Source organism: Homarus americanus, unplaced genomic scaffold, assembly GCF_018991925.1.
Source record: "Homarus americanus isolate GMGI-L3 unplaced genomic scaffold, GMGI_Hamer_2.0 scaffold33468, whole genome shotgun sequence".
In the NCBI taxonomy this organism is placed as follows: Eukaryota; Metazoa; Arthropoda; class Malacostraca; order Decapoda; family Nephropidae; genus Homarus; species Homarus americanus.
This window is the reverse complement of record NW_024714177.1, coordinates 7,335,431-7,340,520: the sequence shown is the minus strand read 5'-3', so window position 1 is coordinate 7,340,520 and position 5,090 is coordinate 7,335,431. Positions and strand designations below refer to the sequence as shown.

General features: G+C 46.6%; 2 non-coding genes across 2 annotated transcripts; both read right to left on the bottom strand.

Moving 5' to 3' along the window:
• Positions 1–303: 303 nt before the first annotated feature.
• Positions 304–376, bottom strand: Trnar-ccu. Its single transcript has one exon. It is a non-coding gene; the product is annotated as a tRNA-Arg (tRNA).
• Positions 377–4,492: 4,116 nt separating this feature from the next.
• Trnar-ccu lies at positions 4,493–4,565 on the bottom strand. Its single transcript has one exon. It is a non-coding gene; the product is annotated as a tRNA-Arg (tRNA).
• Positions 4,566–5,090: the final 525 nt, after the last annotated feature.

Genomic DNA, 5,090 nt, shown 5'->3' with positions numbered 1-5,090 from the left:
ACCCAAATTACCTCCTGCACACTTTCATGGCTGTGGGAAAACCTGGTGTTATCACATAGCAACAACCAAGGCACTCTTATTTTTTGTGTCTATGTTTATCTCTTTATGACCGTCTATTTTGATGTTGCTCAATAGCGCCGTATGTTTCAGTTCCTTTCCTTCTATTTTTGTGTTTACAAACTCACATACACTCGACAAGGAAACTGATGTTACTTAATTAGTTTGCCATGTTATGAAGACAATTGTTCTTAGTTCTTGACAATTCCAATCTTCACGTTCTCTGTACACCAAAAAAAAAAAAATAACCCCTGGTGGGACTCGAACCCACAATCCTTGGCTTAGGAGGCCAATGCCTTATCCATTGGGCCACAGGGGCTTGTACTAGAAAGTGGTGAACTTTAGTATTATCTATTCACTAAAAGCCAAGGAATATTGAGTACAAACTACGACTACTACTACTTTGCTGTCACTTGGAACCAAGTATGACGATCATCCAGCAATGATACAATGATATGAGCTATTAGGAAGTCACCTTCGTTGGTGAGCTCTGAGCTGACTCAAGAGGCCGATACGGGACCAGCATGGTCGACCACAGATGTTGCACGTGTGGAGGGCTACAACTAGTGCGGGAGGGGCGGCGGCAGCGTCCTTCCGGCGCTGGGGCTTGTCTGCCTTGGTAAAAAGTCGGGCTGACTGGAAAGTATTGACACTTTCTCGTGTGGTGCTCCTCCAAGCGTTACGGTGTGGAGTGATTGTTTCCCAGGTGAGGGGGTCGATTTGGCACTTTTTCAGGTTTGTCTTAAATCTATCCATATACCTTTTCAGTTGCCCACCAGCTTTGCGTTTACTATTCGTTAGGTGACTGTAAAGTAGATTGCTTTGGCAGTCTACTGTCGTCCATGCGGGTAACATGGCCAGTCCAACGTAGTTGTTATTGGATAACGGTAGCCTTGATGCTCCTACAATTGGTGTCAGAAAGAATTCTGGCATTTGTGAACCAGGGGCAGGCTGAAAGAGAATCTGAGTCTTACATTCATTCACCTCAAGGCCGAAGTGTGCATTCGCATCTGTGTAGGTGTTCAGTTCTCCTGTTGGTCGCTTTCAGTGTGAGCAAGAAGGGTGAGGTCGTCTGCATACTGAAGTTCAGTAATGGAAGCTGCCGATACCTTTGTTCCTCCCTGGAGTCGTCTTATGTTGAAAAGACCGTTCATCCATTACTGGATGTCCACCCAGTCGGCTAAATTGGCACTGGCATGAGTAAGGAAGACAGCCAGTAAAATGGAAAAGAGAGTTGGTGCCAATACGCATACTTGTTTTACCCCCGTTTGGATGGGAAGAACTCAGACTGGGTGCCACTGTACAGGACATTGCCGTTCATGCCATCCTGGAGCTGCCTCACAAAGGCGATGAATTTTGGTGGGCAGCCAAAGCGGCTGAGGGTCCGCCAGAGGGTTTTCCTGTTAACAGAGTCGAAGGCTTTGGGTAAGGTCGATGAAGTCCGCCTCAGGAAGAAGGCTGGTAAGGAGGACTCTGGCGATAATCTAGCTACGAATAGCAGCGAGATCCCGCAGTTGTTGCCACAGTCTGACCGGTCTCCCATGTTCTTATAAATATTGATGGGGGATTTCCTCCTTTTCTCATATATTGTCCAGGAGAGAGTGGAGACGGCTGGTAAGCAGACGTCTACCTGCTTTATACACCTTGGCTGGGATTCCATCAGACCCTGAGGCTTTTTTATTTTTCATCTGTTTGATGGCAGTAGTTACCTCATCCAAGGATGGAGGATAGCTCTGGGTGCTATCCATATCGGTGTTTCTGTTGAGCAGCGAATGGTAGTGCTATTTCCAGTGCTGAAGGATGTCTTCTTCATCTTTAATTAGGGAGTTAACATTGGATGAGTGGAGGGGGATACTCCATGAGTGATTGGTCCATAAAATGTTTAGTGGGATTGAAAAATGTGCCCATTTTGTGTTGCTCTGCAAGTTCTTGCATTTCACATGCTTTATCTTTCAACCAGTTGCTCTTCAGATTACGAAGTTCGCGCTGGGCAGCCGATTTCTTTTTGTGGAAGGTATTAGCTTTTATCCGAGACTGAGAGTTGTTGTATCAGTCAGTTAAAGCAGCACGTTTATCTTTGACGAATACCTTGATTTCAGGCTCATTTTCATCAAACCAGTCCTAATGTATTTTTTCAATCTGGCCGAGGTTCTCTCTGCAGGTTTTTGTCATGACAGTGTCGATAATAACCCCATTCGGCACTGGGATTTGGGTTGTTTGTTGTCAGGTTGTTTATAAGCCAATGTTCAAGCTGCTCTCTGAAAGCATGTGCAACCACTGAATCCTCCAGACGCTTAGTGTTAAAACCTCTTCTGGAGGTTTGTTGCCTTCGCCGTTTAGGGGCAACGTGAAGTGAGAGTTTGACTGTCACAAGCCGATGATCAGGATGACAGTGGTCTGAGCCACGCATGGCTCGAGTGATGGGGACATCTCGGCGATCTCTTTTTCTCTGACAATGATGTAGTCAATGGGATGCCAGTGTTTTGATCGTGGGGGTTGCCACGAACCCTGGAACTTTTCGGCCTGCCTAAACAAGGTATTGGTGATAGTGAAGTTGTGTGCAGCACACTTGCTGAGGAGAAGTAGGCCGTTGGGTTTACACTTGCCTACTCCGTTTCTCCCTATGATTCCTGCTATATATCAGCACATCTTCCAACTCTGGCGTTGAAGTTGCCTTAGAGCACAAGCTTATCTTTTCTGGGGATAGAGGTTAGCATTCTGTCAAGGTTGACATAAAAGGCCTCCTTAATGTCATCCTCTGCTTTCAGAGTTGGGGGCATATGAACTGATGAAGAAGGCGTGACATGAGTGATTCAGTGGGAACCCGAGCGTCATAAGGCACCCGTTGATCCCAACGGGTATTTCAGTTAGCCTATGTAAGATGGATTGGCGAATGGCAACGCCAACTCCATAAAAGCGGTTTCTCTCCGCAGCAGGCTTACCCTTCCAAAAGAAGGTATAGCCAGACCCCCGTTCTGTGAATCGACCCTCGTCTGGGAGCTGGGACTCGTTAATGGCTGCTATGTCGATGCTATACCTAGACAGTTCTTTTGCCACAAGGGCGGTTCTTTCAGGATGCTAATTTTTGTCAGTATCCAGAAGGGTCCTGACATTCCATGCAGCAATCATAAGAGATTGTATAGTTTGTTTTTGCTTTGATCTGTGATTATGATTGTTTTTTCGACCGCATAAGGATGACCTTACTGAGTGTGGTTAACCAGTCAGGTTGGTTCTTTGTGCAGACTATGTTTAGGGGACCCTTTCTAGCCCCCTACCCATGTGGAGTGAGTGGAGTGGCTCCTCGAAAAGGCCGCTCAGTCACACAGACAGGACCAGATTATACTGCTGCCTAGATTCCAGTGCATACACGACCATCTTATCTATACCGCCCCTGCACTGAGTTGTGACTAGAAACTCTGCCTGTCCCCGTCGCCACTCGTCCGTCGCCATAGAACTTTTGGGGGTATAGGGATTTTGATGATGATGAGAAGTATGATGAGCTAGATGATGGTTGGGCTTGAGTTGATTTATATGGTGTGGCAGGAGCTCATGCTGCAACCATACAACTTGGCTTTCCCTTTTCTTGATCCAGGGGTGCAAGTGTTGCAACGACTGGGGAGAGGGAGAGTTGCAATGGACTGCCTATAGCCCAGTTTGTTGGGCTTCGCCTTAGTAGCCTGTCCATCTTGCATTGCCTCCAACCACCGGTGTAGTCGTTGGGCTCCCATGTTGGTCGCCTCTTCCGCTTATACCGCCGTTGGGGTCTTACTGGAGCTTTGTAAGCATGTCTTCCTGTTGCGGGGCTCCACCGGAGATTTTTCGTTTGCAGTTTACTCCTGTAGCCTTATACCTACCAAGGTTAATCCGTAAGGCAGCAGGGCAGTGGTTGGTAGGCGCCAAGACACGTTCACATGCTCTGTCCCTCTGGGGTCCACATCTGCTTTGAGAACCCCTGCTGGACTAGCCTGGGCCCACGAGGCACCCAGTTAACATTTGTTGCCACGAGGAGGCACAGCAGGAGTCTTGATGGTGAAGAGGCTGTGTACTGGCAGGGGAAGGCTTACGCAAGTTCCTTCCTTGTTCGCCACGAGGGCTAGCCAGCGGCGGTAGCTCAAAGCGAAAGGAAGCAAGCAGTGCTTGTACCTTAACACTAACATAATGATGCCACACTAGATGCATTACACCACCCTGTGTGCACACACATACACGGTTGCTTTCCTTCTATTTTTATGTTTACAAACTTACATATACTCGACAAGGAAACTAATGTTACTTTATTAGTTTGCCACATGTTATGAAGATAATTGTTCTTGGTTCTTGATAATTCCAATCGTCAGCGAAACCTGAGAAAAGATTTTTTTATTCTCTGGCCATTATCAGGCATTGGACATCTTTATAACAACATTTTCACTCACGTTCTCTGTACACCAAAAGGAACCCCTGGTGGGACTCGAACCCACAATCCTTGGCTTAGGAGGCCAATGCCTTATCCATTGGGCCACAGGGGCTTGTATAACTAAGCAATGAACTGAGTATTATCTATTCACTAAAATCCCGGGAACATTGAGTACAAACAGTATATGAGACTCATTGTCTGGAATTTGCTTATGAGTGGATTAATTATACTTCACCAGAGGGTAAGAAGTCTGGTGTGAGAGGACTAGTGGTCAGGAAATTAGGTAAAGTGTTGTGTCCGGTGATGGTACGGCGAGGCATGTTTATGACTGGTAAAATCAAGCATGGAGGCAGGGGAGGCCCATGCCCAGGTAGCGATGGTGCGGGAGTCACAACGTGGTCATGCGTCTTTATTCTCATACATCTTGAACACTCGAGTACACGCATAAACCAAAACTCAAACGCACACACATTCAAATACACATGCACAAAAAGTAAAAAACACTTGGAAATATACATGTTTACAACCCGTTTCTCCTAGCACAAACACAAACAAGACACCAACGCACAACAGCAAACGTGCACACACACACACACACACACACACACACACACACACACACACACATCAGTATATA